Source organism: Rhineura floridana, chromosome 7, assembly GCF_030035675.1.
Source record: "Rhineura floridana isolate rRhiFlo1 chromosome 7, rRhiFlo1.hap2, whole genome shotgun sequence".
NCBI classification, from domain to species: domain Eukaryota; kingdom Metazoa; phylum Chordata; class Lepidosauria; order Squamata; family Rhineuridae; genus Rhineura; species Rhineura floridana.
Genome location: NC_084486.1, coordinates 152,357,822 through 152,372,358, shown reverse-complemented (window position 1 = coordinate 152,372,358; position 14,537 = coordinate 152,357,822). Strand labels below are relative to the sequence as shown.

The 14,537-nt window shown below is 46.0% G+C and overlaps 1 long non-coding RNA gene across 1 annotated transcript; it reads right to left on the bottom strand.

Annotated features, from left to right (window-relative positions):
- Window positions 1–4,137: 4,137 nt before the first annotated feature.
- Window positions 4,138–10,406, bottom strand: LOC133388574 (uncharacterized). The gene is made up of 4 exons (XR_009763864.1): window positions 10,172–10,406; window positions 6,403–6,500; window positions 5,820–5,923; window positions 4,138–4,391 (listed from the first exon to the last, which is right to left on the bottom strand). It is a non-coding gene; the product is annotated as an uncharacterized LOC133388574 (long non-coding RNA).
- Between the last annotated feature and the right edge of the window lie 4,131 nt (window positions 10,407–14,537).

Here is a 14,537-nt window from a genome sequence, read left to right as displayed (position 1 = left end):
GACTGGAACATAATGTAGCCTATGCAATGACTTGCAATGCCTATGTAATACTGTAATGCCTAGGTAATGCTGATGTGTAAACTCCTGATTTGTTAATGCTAATTTCTTTGTCCTGAAGTGTATAAAAACTGCAGGCAAGCAGTACCATGTTGCAGTTCTCCACTCTCTCAGAGGGAGACTGACCAAGCGTACGCTTGTCATCCAATAAAGGCCTACCTTTTTGCTGCAAGCCTGCATCCTCAATTCCCTGAAGGACCCCCAGTCCAAAAAACTGCAAAATTCCATGTAATTTTGGTGTCAAAAGTGGGAACTTGAAAATTGCTTGAGGGTCGAGACAGACCAGTTAATGATTTTTCTGCCTCTTGTAGCAACTGTAATGCTGCCTTGGGCTCCTTCTGGGAAGGATCATAGAATCATAGAATAGTGGAGTTGGAAGGGGCCTATGAGGCCATCAAGTCCAACCCCCTGCGCAATGCAGGAATCCAAATCAAAGCGTTCCTGACAGATGGCTGTCCAGCTGCCTCTTGAAGGCCTCCAAGGGTGGGATGTAAATAAAGTAAAATGATAAATAAAAATATGCTGTATTAGATGTTGCATAATTTTTACTTGCGTTTTTACAGGCATGCTGTGGACCCCTGGTTTAAAAGTTGGTAGGAGGACTGGATCAGCAGGAAGAATTGTCCTCTGCCTCATATTCATGACTTCCTCACAGGTGACTTCATCTGGGGTTTACGTGTTTGACTTGACTGGTAGGATCAGATCAGCAAAGACAAGAGAATCGGCTCTTACAAGGCAGTGAAGTGGGGGAGCATTTCATGGGGCCTTATTTATTTATTTATTATTTGATTTTTATATCCCACCCTTCCTCCCAGCAGGGGCCCAGAGCGGCAAACAAAAGCACTAAAAACACTTTAAAACATCATAAAAACACACTTTAAAATACGTTAAAACAAGACATCTTTAAAAACATTTTTAAGAAGCTTTCAAGACATCTTTCTTTTAAAAAAAGGTTAAAACCATTTTTTAAAAAAAAAAAAGGTTTAAAAACATAGTAAAAAATAATTCCAACACAGACGCAGAGTGGGATAAGTTCTCAAAAGGCTTGCTGAAAAGGGAAGATCTTCAATAGGTGCCGAAAAGATAACAGAGATGGTGCCTGTCTAATATTCAAAGGGAGGGAATTCCACAGGGTAGGTGCCGCCATACTAAAGGTCTGTTTCCTATGTTGTGCGGAAAAGACCTCCTGATAAGATGGTATGTGCAGGAGCCCCTCACCTGCAGAGCACAGTGATCAGCTGGGTATATAGGAGATAAGACGATCTTTCAGGTATCCTGGTCCCAACCTGTATAGGGCTTTGTACACCAAAACTAGAACCTTGAACTTGGCTCAGTAGCAAATGGGCAGCCATCCTTATCCAATGCCCTTGTTCTGTCAGCGCAAGCATTTAACTTCCCTCTCTCCTCCCCCCCCAATGGGTCCCGAGCCCCCAGAAAAGATTTAGGGCACATTCAGGTGAAACGTTCTGCTACGCAAGTGTAAATCCATGTGCAAAGAGAACAAGAGGCTATTTTGGATTAGGGATGGGGGATAATATCTGATAAATCAGACTTAGTACCAGATTCCAATTGAATTTGTCAGTCCACTATCTTTTTGGACCAGCACTGATTTCTTGTGATGGGCTGCTACTGTAATTAGCATGGAATTTTTTTTAAAAAAAATCCTCAATTTTACATGATTATCTTCGTAATTTCATCTAAATTGGTGCATTCGTAACAGTGTGTATGTGTGATAAATAGGAAAAAATAAACCATCGTGATTATCTACACAGGCATTTACATCAAAAATTACAGAATAGTTTTTTTCACAACCAAAAGAAACCTACCGCAGATTGAATCGGCAAGTGCCAAAGCAAGCAGGAACAAAAAAAAGGTGGATTGGGGTGAAACAACAGACTACAGAATACAAGCGGAGCAGAACTAGGCAGTGAATCCCATCCCTAGTCTGGATACATGCCATAGTAACACTTCCATATAATAATGTTCATAAAATGATTGGTGAGTTTCGCCAAACTTTATTGGTCAGTTGGTTTGTTGATCAGCTGTTCGTTTTCCTCTTTCAGAGTGGTTTCCTATGTCTCTGCATTTCCCATCCGTCTGCATTTGCTTATGCAGCCACCACCCCATTTACAAGAGACAGAAGCAGGCTCTGCCTTTGGAATGGATGTACACATGGCTGCCCCAAGTCTTCCATGATAACGACAGAAGTGGACCATTTCCCTATAAATTACAATGTAAAAAACAAAAATCCCTGGCATGCTAGCTTTTCAGAGTTAGGGAAACTGTTTATTTTTATTTATATCCAGGAGTATTCAAACAGTCCCACAGTCCTGACGCTCAATGACAGAGGATATGCTTTGTATGCAGGTTCAATCCCTGGCATTTCCAGGGAGCTATAAAAGATCCCTCTCTGAGGCTGAAGGGAGTTGGAGTCCAAGCGCCTCTGGAGAACTACAGTTGCTTGCTCAAAAGCCCCAGGCTGCAAAACAGTCGCTGGGTCCCCAGTGCTCAGGCCAGAGGCCTGTTGCTGCCTCTGCTCCTGCAGTCCCGGGTGAGGGAATGGAAGGTATGGACCTGGGGTGGTGGTCCCTGGGGAGGCATTTAGGCTCCAATGTTGCACCTTCCATGGGCATGATGGTATCCTGAGGAGACATCCCTAGGCTGTCTCTCACAGGGTGTTGACTCCCCATGTCCCAGACTATGGTGGGTTTGCATTAGGCTCCTGATCCATCTCTTCAGAGGAGAACTCGTTGGGTTTGAAGGCTAGGTGCAGGCAGGTCCTCTTGACATGATACAAGAAGATGCTTCCCATGAGCTGTGGCCGCCACACCCATCCCAAATCCAGGCCTTTGCTTCACTGCACGAAGTGTTCCCTGAGTTTGTCACGGCGAGATCAGGGCCTGAGTCAACAATGAACCAGAGTATCAGTCCTGAGGCCTTCCTCCTACGAACCGTGTGCATCACTGACTTCTTTGGATGGGAAGTGTTGGCTCGTGGGGGTGGAGCCTTTCACTTCAGGAGGAAGGGTTTCAGGGGGCCACGACAGGCACCAACACTCCCCTTTTCCTTTGAACATCCCAGCCAAGATTACGCCCCTGCTGTGTTGCAAAATTCCTATTCTGCAAAAGAAGGCATGAGAAGGAACTGCTTTAGCTTCTTGGAAAGGGTTCCAAGGAGGGTAGAGGCTCTTGTCTGGACAAGCTAGATTCTGCTAGTGCTTTGCACAGGTGGGAGGTCTGGAGCAACAGGACAAAAATCTTTGCAAAGCACTGGGGTGGAGTGTGGGGAGAAGGGGGCAAGAGCCGTGTGCCAACAATGTGGAGACTTAAAAACTGTGGGTGGGCACACATATCACAATAACACCACCATCTTTGGCAAAGCTATGCTCCTTCATCTCCACTAGGTCAAAGGACATCTTTTATCTGACCCATTTAGCGTGATGAAGTATTATGCATGCTTTGGGGATTCACAGAAAGAAATGTCTCATAGGATTGATTGCCACACACATTCCTAGTAAACATGCCTGAATGCTCCAGACTGAAAATGAGAGCATCAGCCTTGCGGCCATTCAAAGCCATTCTGTCACCCCAACAGAGGAGGCTGGTAACTGGAGAGTGGACTAGTATGGCCACAGTAGTGGCCGGCAGGGGAGGGGCACTGGCACACACCTGACCTCCCAGCAGCGCAGTCGCTGCTGCTTACGGGGAGGGACAGGAAGAGGGGTATCTCTGCTGTGTGGGGACACCCCTCCTCCTCCCAGTAATTGGCAGTGACTCCACTGCAAGGAGGCCAGGTGTGCTCCACAGCTAGAGATTCGGGGAAAAATTTGATTCAGGCTGCATTTAAAGTCAATGCTATCAAATTTGCACTTACTGAAACAACGTAAGGACAGAAACACAGCCTTCCTTCAAAATTCACACTTATCAAATTTTGCAATGCAGTTCTGCAAGCAAATAGTGCTTACAAAAATGCACGTATGCGTGAAAATAACATACAGAAATGTGTTATATTAGGAGACATTGCCTGCAAATATGTGTATATTAGTCAAAACTGCATACAAACATTTTGTTTATTAGGATAAATTCACACTAAAATGCTGAAGAATTTTCATGAGAATTTTTCAAAAAAAATTGCAAATTGGTGCAGAATATGGAGAGCTGAATTTTGGGGGGGGAATGAGGTATGGAGATAAACAGAAAACAAAAAGAGGAAACCAGTTTCTCAGGAATGCCAAGGGCAGTCACAATGTAGTAAAAGTGTTTTGTTGTCAAGTAGGAGCTGTTGATTAGAGCCCAACGCATCTCAGGTCTGAATGACCCTTTTTCAAGGGCAGTCTGCAACAAGCAAAACATTATTAGATGACTAAAACATAAATACACAAAATAAAACCATAGCTAAATTACTTAAAACATACAAGCTATAAAAAACCCCTTCCTAAATACCCAAGTGCTGCAAAATGCTGACCAATCAGAAACAATACAAAACTTAAGAGGAACAACCCAAATATTTTGTAACAACCAGGGAGCAACCCAAACATTGTTTAGCTTAGAAGAAACCTCAAATCCAGATTTCCTTTCTAATCTTAAGGCAAAGCAAACAAGAGCTTCTACAGAATAGTAGAAGCTCTTCTTTGAAAACCTGGTGTGCTGATCCAGGTGGTTTCCCTCTGATTATTAAGAAGGCAACGATGAGGCCCAAGCAAAGCATGAGCAAACTTGTGTCTTACACACCTTTGCAACTGAACTAAGATTCTTTCTAATCCTGCTCTGTTTTCATTGCTACTGTACCTGCTTCAACGTATCTTTTTGAAAGTAAAATTGTGAATGGAAATTAGCTACAACAGAGATGAAAAACCTGTCCCCCTTCAGACCTATTGGAGATATAGGGCTCATCCACATGGGCACATTTCTTCGTAGCAAATACACTGCTTTTACCATCGTAACAGATTTGCAAGGTCCACACTTTGCTCAATGGTAGCTGCAAATCCTTTGTTTTCCATTCACACCAGTGGGTGTTCCTCTGGGAAGGATTAGTGTCGCTGTTTCCTTGTGGCCCTGCCCTCTATTTGGAGTGCCTATTTCCAGCTCTGGCTAGCTCACCGCTTCATCCCCTTTTGGACAGAGATGACTCAGCCACAGTACTCCATGCTCTGGTAACTGCCAGAGTGGCTCTACTTGGGGCTGCCCTTGAAGACAACTTGGAAGCTTCAGTTGGTCCAAAATGCAGTAGCCAGATTATTGGCTGGGGTTCCTTTTACAACTCATACAACCCCTGTTTAAAACACCTGCATTGGTTGCCAGTTCATTTCCAGTTGCTCACGCTTGTGTTTAAAGCCCTAAACAATTTAAGAGTGTTTTCTTCCCTACACACCTTCATGGGAGTTAAGGTCAGCAGAGGGGGCTCCTTTTGATAACTCTCTCCCCTGAGAAGTCTGGGGGATGGCGGCCCAGGAAAAGGCATCCTCTGTGACAGCCCCTGAGTTTTGGAACTCCCTCTCCACAGACGTGCGTGAGGCACCTTCCCTGCAGAGTTTTCGGTGAATGCTCGAGATGCACCTCTTTAACCCTGGCCTTCAGCACTTGAGAAATATTTTGTTAGGACCAACCCTGTTGCTGTGACTGTAACTGTTTTTTAAAATTGAACTCTTTTTAATATTGAATGATAAATTGGTGAAGGGTGGGTAAGAAATTGAAATAAAATCATCATCATCAACAACAGCAATAGACCTGACCGCATTCCTGCCCTCTCCAAAAACCACTGACCTTCTTATTGTTGTTGTTGTTAAATTTATTTATGCCCCATCTTTTGGCCAAAGGCAGCTGACAATATTCCGGCTTTGTTGGCTTTTCTCAGCAAGTGGCTGGTGCTGTTACAGGGTGAATGAGTAGGTAAGTGGAGGGTAGTGCAGACGGCTACAAGAGAGTTTGGAGGGATGGCAGTAACACCTAATGGGACTAGTGGCTGCTACAGTCAGCCAGAGGCTTCTGTCCATATGGAGATCCACTCAGGGGCTCCTGCACGAATTGGGCCAGTGTTTGTCACACCAACCATCGTGATTCTTTCCACAGCAGATATGTCTGCATGGCTTCAACGGAGCAGCAAAGGCTGGTGTTGTTGAGGAAGCCAAGATTTTGGCACATGTGTCAAGCTTTTGCCCAGACCTGCCTTCCCTTTTCCACCCTCAAATCCCCCATTAATCGTTACCATCCCCTCAGACTAAATTGCAGTTTTGCCTTGAAATTACTGTTGTGTTTTGTCTGACTCCGAACACTTTGTTTCAGCCCCCCACCCCACTCCAAAGGGCTGGCTTTTTTAAAACAACAACAACTATGTTTGGCTTCTTACTCATCTTAGCAAGTTCAAACAGAGCCTTCACTGAGGTTCATTCGCTGCCATTTTCCTAAGCAAGTTGCACGGGTGGCTTCTGGTGCTGAATCATTTCCCTAAAGATAGAAACAAGGATGAGAAGGCACATTGTGAAGGAAGCCCAGTTACATAACTAATTCAATAGAAATGCCGTCAGTTCCATAGAATATGTTATACCTGTATTTTACAGCAGGAACCCTGTGACCTTACTGATGCTGCTGGACTTCTGTCAGTCTCAACAGCCGGCGTGGCCAATGGCAACATCAGGAGGTGGGGTTTGCAGGTTCCGCACCCCTGTTTTAAAGAATGTTACCAATATGTAGATTTAGTCAAGATATTCACAGTTTTTCATGAACAGAAGAAGAGTGAGGTTGGTGGATCAGGCCAGTGGCCCATCTAGTCCAGCATCCTGTTCCCATAGTAGCTTGCCAGATGCCCCAATGGGAAGCCCACAAGCAGGACCTGAACTTATATCAGACAAACGGTCCTATATGTCCAGTGACAATGCCAAGACCATACACATGAAAATGATTATTTGATGAAGAAATGATTTTTTAGTCACGAAGTGGCCCCTTGGCCCTGGCAGTTCCATTGTTGGCCATCTTAATCCAGCCTTGGCAGGGAGGAATCTGGAAGTTTTGGCTTCTGTCAGTTTCTCATTTTTTTCCAGTCTTAAGTTAAGAACATAAGAACATAAGAAGAGCCTGCTGGATCAGGCCAGTGGCCCATCTAGTCCAGCATCCTGTTCTCACAGTGGCCAACCAGGTGCCACAGTGGCCAACCAGGTGGGAAAGTTCCGTTTCCCATATTTCTGCATGAGTTTGCACATTTCTTTTTTAGCAATCCTCACAAAAAATTGTCAGCATTTAGCATTTAGTGGCTTATTTCTCCTAATATGCACATTTTGCAAAGTATTTCACCCTAATAGCATGCATTGCTGTGTGTTATTTCATTAATATGCACATCTTTATGCAGACTTTCCCTAATGCATGCACTTTTGCACACATTATTAGATTCGAGAACTGGATTGCAGAATTCAGAGAAGTGTGAATTTCAAAGGATTGATGTTGTTGCTATGTGCCTTCAAGTCGATTATGACTTATGGCAACCCTATGAATCAGCGACCTCCAAGAGCATCTGTTACAAACCACCATGTTCAGATCTTGTAAGTTCAAAGGATAGCCACCTTTTGTTTCATGCATTGTGTTGGAAAGTGCCAATTGAACCAAACCAATTTTCTCGCCCACCCCTATTGGCAGATGACATTTCTAAAGTGGAAATTCCAACTCCATTGGTGTAGACAATTATTCCAACCCCCCCAACTTCCTAGGTTGCTTTCTGTCAAGAGGAAATATGTTGGGGACTGGATGTGCATTATCTGAGTGATTAAGAATATGCATCAAGGGAAGGGCTGTAGCCCAGTGGCAGAGCATCTGCTTTGCATGCAGAAGGCCCCAGGTTCAACCCCTGGCCCCTCCAGGTAAGGCGGGGAGTATCCCCTGCCTCAAATCCTGGAGAGCTGCTGCCAGTCGGTGTAGGTAGTACTGAGCTTAGATGGACTCAGGAGCAATCCTACATTGAGGAAGACAGCATAATTTAAGAGCACAATCCAATAGCTTAACTTGAGCCAGTTTAAAGTACTCCAGATCCTAAGTCTGTTCAGGAGCCCTTGAGAGGGGAGAACACTGGCTGAAACAGCAGAGCTTTCCCCCAGATTAAGTTATGCCAGGACTGGAGGTCACATGACCAGCTGAATGAAAGCAGTATATGGCTCTCATCAGTCCCACACCATGCCCCTCTTTGGAGACTTACGACGGCTTAAGTTACATCAGTCTCAGCTAAACCGGTTTGTGCTGGCTGAGCCCGGGTGAGGGACTTATGCCGGAGCCCAGCTGAACTGGACCCAACTGGCTCAGCTGGAGATCCGCCACTGTATTCCCTCAGCCTGGCATAAATACCAGTGGGATTATGCCCTAATGGTCTGAAAACATTGGATGTGCTTACATTCGGATGCATAACCATAACCAAGTTCTATTCATTCATTCAAGGGTTTTTGATCCTGCTTTTTTCATTTATTTTTAGAAGAATCTGTTTTAAAAATGGCAGCTTACAATGAGAATTGAAAATAACTGCATGCAATAAAAATACTATTCACACATTGAAATAAAAAAGGAAGACAGCATTGTGTGTGTGTGTGAAACCAACCCTTTCCTCAGCTCCCACCTAAATAAATTTTTGATGTCCTTGAACTTCTTTCTGGCAAGAAGGAGCAGGGGGCACTAGGTTCCATGCTAAGTTCCATACCAGCGGCCTGCGCCTTGAAGGCCTTCCACTCCTGAGGGAAGCGGTGGACTCTGGGAGGGCTGATCTGGCCCTGGAAGCATAAAAGGTTTCAGTCCGGTCCCAGCCACCCTCAAACCAAGTTGCTCTCTTGGCATTTTCCAGGGTGTGGTCTGTGTGGTAGCCATTGGGTGTCACTTTGCCCTATCATGCATTATGGGCTTCTAGTGGAGGACAGTCCAGGATGCATCTGAGGATCGGTCCGTGTTTCCCATAGCCTGAGCTGTGATTTATAACTAGGAACAGATTAACCTGTCAATTTCAGTTCCAAATTCTTCCAATCTTAAATTCAGTTTGCTACACTTCCACAGCAATTTGCAAATGAAGGTGTCCAACCTATTGTCGCCAAGCACCTATTGAGGGCCTTCTTTGTTCAACTATCATCATCATTATCATCAGTTTATATCCCTCCCCTTTCCCCAAAGTAGCCCAGGGCAGCAAACATAACAATATATATATTTTAAAGCGTTCTAAAAACAGTGATCTCAGGGTTGAGCAATCCTGCTAGCTGCCATAACTTAAATTAGGCTGAAGTGACACCAGCTTAAAGTATGCCGGATCCTAATTCCATTCAGGAGCCCTTGGGAGGAGAGAATGCCAGCTCAACTGGCAGAGACCAGTGGAAAGAAAATAAAAGCAGGGGGCGGAGGTCACAAGACTGAGCTGAATGGATGTAAGATATGGGTTAAACCACCCTCCCCTCATTCCTGCCCCTGCCACACCTCTGGAATGCCCCTTTTGGGGGACTCATGCCAGCTTAATGTATGCTGGGCCTGACTTAGCCGGCTGAGCCCTGGTTGAGCCCAGAGCAATGGGTTTTGCTGGGACTCAGTCGGCTCATCTGGAGATCTGCTATGTCCTGTATCTCCTCAGTCTGGCATAAATACCAGTAGGATTGCCCCCTAAGTGGATATTTCCCCCCCCAAGTCTGTATCAGAATTTGTTTTAAAATTGTTTATATATGTGGATTTGTTTTTATTGTTTTTGTATATGAGATTGTTATATATGTTTTTCTTGTTAAACTGTTTCAAGATGCTTCACAGGGGAGCAATTAACAAAGGAAAGGAAATAAATAAAATTGTGCTTTTAAAAAAATCCTGTTGAAAATTCACCAGCATTTCAGTCCTCATCTCTCCCATTAGACAGTTTTTTTCACACAATTTCCTCTAATATCAGGCCTTTTTGTTATGTTATTTTCACTAATATACACGCCCATATGCACATTTTCTCCTAATATATGCATATTTATAAACTTTCTTCGTTGGACAACTGCATCACAAAATTCTGGGTTTGGGAACATGAGTGAGGCAGGTTCATATAAAAATAGGAAATGAGCCAAATGCCTTTCCTAACCCAATTTATGGAATATTTTTCTGATACAACTATAAAGAAAGCGGCTGGTCCTCACCTGGCTTACTTATTTGTTCATTCATTCGTTCTCTCTCTCTCTTTCTCTCTCTAAAGCAGCATCACCAAAGCAAAAAAAGGCAGCAGCAGATGCTGCTAATTAAAAGCTGATTAAAGCTAATTAAAAGTGCAGGAAAATGGGGTGGTTTTAGCCTGACACAAAAATGCCAATAGTACCAAGTGTCATAGCTCCTTCGGAGGACTCATCAGACGAGGATGACTTGGGAGTAACAGCAGCAGACCCAGAAGCAGCAGACCCAGAAGGAGAAATGGAGAAAACTCCTGAGAACCCAGCTCCTTCTCCCCCTCAGCTGCAGAGCCCCCCAGACACAGCTGAAGCCCTTCAGCCAGACGCAGACAGTGAACAGGAGACTCCCCCCTCACCTGCAGAACGTAGACAACAGAAGGTCAGGCAGAAGAGGGGCAGGCCTGTCCACTTAAGGCCAAAACGCTGAGGGCTCACACCTGCTGACAAACCTGCTCCTTAAAAGTCAAACCTTGGCTTCAGCTTGTTGCTGACTACAATGTCAGGTGTGGCTTTGTGTGTTTCCAGATTTCTTGACCCCTTAGCAATTGAACCCAGACCTCTACTGACCTTGCTTCTGGACTTCTGGCTTGGCACGTAAGCTTGGAAAGAGCCTTGCCCTTATCACACTTCATCCTTGTTAGCCTGGCAGATTTACGACCAAGCTGCCAGCTAAGGACTTTCCCGCCCTGTTAAATACCCAGGAATTTCCACCCCCTCCTGCACTGCTGTCACAGTGCAGAGCTGACACCAAGTAAGCTTCCTTAGATGAGGCACCACCACAGAGAAGGCTCCCTCTTTCCTAAAGCTGAGCACCGCCTCAACTTCAGATGGCGAGGAAGCCAGAGAGGAGGGGCCTTTGATTCTGACCTCAAAGGATGGGCAGGAGGAGATTGACACTTTCCGTTCCTAAAAGCAAGACTCCCTGAGATGCTCTCCAAGGCATGCCCTCTGATGTCTTAAGACAATGGATCAGAAAAGCAGAAAAATCAGTAGGGAAATAAATGAGACAGCAGAGTTCACAGGCATCTGTATTTTTTAGCTAGACCCAGGAGGTATCATGTTTGGTTTCTCACCTTTTTCATCTTTGTTGGCTGAGTGGGGGCCACCTGCTGAGCTGAGCTTACTCTGGGTTATTCTTGTTTCTCCCCAGCTTCTGTTGTTTGGGATAAACAGGCCCCTGGCTTTGAAGGGTGTGGGTTGGGGCAGACTCACAGCGTGCCTCTGCAGCCACCCAAACATGTGCTGCAAGCATGAGATCAATGTTTTGGAGGCTCTCCTGGTTAGATTATTTGTGGTTCTTGCCTCATAGTCATTTGTGGTCTGGTGAGAAGGGCAAAAAGTGGAGAGAGAGAGAGAGAGAGAGAGAGAGAGAGAGAATCATGCGTGGGTCCTTTTTGGAGCAGAGAGTCAAGACAAAAAAAAGCTACCCTGGTGGGGGTGTGGGGGGGGGTGTGTGTGGTGGGGGTGTGTGGTGGGGGTGGGGGGGTGGGGGGTGGATAGTGGGGAGGTTTCCTTAAGAGTAAAGAGACAACAGCTTCAACTGGTTGGCAAGTCTTACACTTTTTCCAACTTTCTCTGACAGTTACAGAATTTCCCAAGCTCTGAGTGGTTTCCACTGCTGATCAGGTAGAACCTGCCTTATAAGCCCTGCAAGGTCATTGCACCCCTGATGGGGCCTGACTCCACTCTTCCGGCCCGAGAAGTGAGGTGAAGCATGCTTCAGCTCTTGTCCTGCTTTGCTTGTGCCACAGTCTTCTCCTGAGCTGCCTCCTCAGGCTCCAACCCCAGGTACCACATCTGACTTATGAACTTGCTTGCTTTGCCCTTGGCCCCCAACCTTAGTGATGGGAATCTCCACCTATGATTCCCACAGGGCTGTCAGCGAACAGGGAAATAGCTGGGTACAATTATTTTATTTTATGAATCGCTTCCCATGAGGCGTCTCCAAGCAATTCACAAAATGGAGGGTAGATAGCCAGATACTGACTTGTGACTTCTGCCTCTGGAGCTGACGGACCCTCTTCCTAGGCTGGGAGGCAGCACAGAGTGCGGTCTCTGGTAGAGTCACTTTCATATTCACCTCTCGTTGGGCCCTGCCCAGGAGAGGTTTCCTCTAGGCCAAGGATGGGGAACCTGTGGCCCTCCAGATATTGCCAGACTTCCATCATCCCTGACCATTGGCCATGCTGGCTGTTGGGGCTGATGGGAACTGGAGTTCTACAATATATGGAAGGTACCAGGCTGGCCTACAGCATCTTGGAGTCATATGTAGAACAACTAGCTCAGATACGCTCCCTGGCTGCTGGCTTATCGGCAAAGGTAAGTGAATGCTGTGACGTCCTTCCCCAGCACCACCTGTGAAGCTCTCACTTGTGGCTACCAGCAGACAGGATCGTCAGGTTTATTTTTACCTTTTACCGCACTAGCACAGATCCCAGAAGATCCCCCTGCTAAGCCTTACTACCCCCTCTCTATGGGACCAAGGTGGCTGACTGCATGTACTGGAGGTTGGGCCCAAAAGGCAGTCTAGGGATTCTGCTCGTGTACCGCCCACCCCGCTGCACGACGGACTACCTGGCTGAGGTGCTGGGGGTGGTCTCGGATGTGCGGGTGCAGTCCCCAAACCTTCTGGTATTGGGGGACTTTAACGTACATTCGGAGGCCACTCTCACTGGGGCACCTCGGGACTTCTTGGAAACCATGGCTTCCTGGGAGCTGCACCTTATTTCAATGGGGCCCACCCATGTAGCCGGTCATGCACTCGACCTTGTGTTTGTCTCGGGAGAGGAGGGGAGTGATCTGAAAATTAGGGGTACATCCATCACCCCCTTGTCATGGTCAGACCACTATCTGGTAAGGATGGACCTTTTGCTACCACAAACCCTCTGTGGGGTTGGAGGGCCCATTAGGTGTTGACCATTGAACCGCACTGTCACTGAGTCTGTTTTCCATCAAGTCTGAAAAACTGTAACTAGGGGGAGTTATGTCTTTGCCCAGTCTGGGAACGGACTGCCAAGGCCGTTGCTATGGTAGCCATTGCGATAAACTGGGAAAAGTTCTAGCAGCTATCTGTGTGAAGCTGAGTTTTCTGTGTATTGCCTCTGAACTGAGAGGTTGTCTTCTGTGTTTACCTTTGGAGAGAGAGGTACCAGAAGGGGGGGGTGACTGAAGAAACTCTACATGTATTTACTCTTAAGCCTTTGGCCATAATGTCTTAATAAAGACTCTTAACATGCTCTAATGCTCTGAAGAAGTTTCTTGCTCAACTTAACTCCAACGTAATGTATGCTGTTTCATGCAACAACGCACACACGTCAACAGGGTTATGGGCCCAGATCCACAGCGCATTACACGGGAGTAAGTTGCTGGTCTGAACGGCAGACGGAGTTCCAGATGGCAGCTTGATTGATTGTACCAGACAGAGGTGAGCAACATGGCTGTAAACCTGTCTGGGGGAGGCTTGCCAATGGAAAGATTGACGGAAAAGAATTATGGCAGCTGGAAGCCGAGGATGCGGGCTTTGCTGATAACAGAGGATTTATGGGACATTATAGATGAACCACCCCCGGCGGTATTGACCATGGCCTGGAAGCGCAAAGATCAGAGGGCGCAGGCGTTTATAATCTTGGCTCTATCGGATTCTCAACTGATGTGTGTGAGAGATGAGCCGTCGGCCAAACAGATGTGGGACGCGTTGCAGGATTTGTCCCAGGAATGGCAGCGGAGGCAGAAGCCGCAGAGAGCCGAGCTGATGGAAGCTGTCAGAAGCAAGGAGGAGAAAAGTGCCGAACCGGAGGAGGCAGCCGAAAGCAAACAGGATTACAAACAGCAGCTGTTAAAGACTTGTTATGCCTGTGGGGCTCGTGGGCATCTCCAAAAAGACTGTGCAGTGAAGCGAAACTCCAGGGACGGAGGCTTGAAGCAGGGAAGTGTGAACTTTGTTTGTAAACAGAAGTCTCAAGATTTAGGACCTGTTAACTGGATTGTTGACAGCGGGGCAAGCCATATATTAATTAAAGACAGAAGTTTGTTTTATGCTTCAGAAGAAGTGCAGGATTTTGTGCAACTTGCTGATGGATCACAGAAACGGGTGGAAGCCCGAGGACTGGTGAGATTTAATAAACTTGGGATAATGTCAGAATGTTTGTTTGTTCCAGAATTGGCTCATAATATTTTATCAGTTCAAAAACTGGTGTATTCTGGGTATTGTGTAACATTTGATAGAGGGAAATGTTTTGTGCAGAGAAGAGCCAAAGTTGTCTGTCAGGGTTTCATGACACAGGGGCAGTTTAGAATGACCGTGGGTGTGAAGTGTGCTGATGCCTTGAGTTTAATGGGG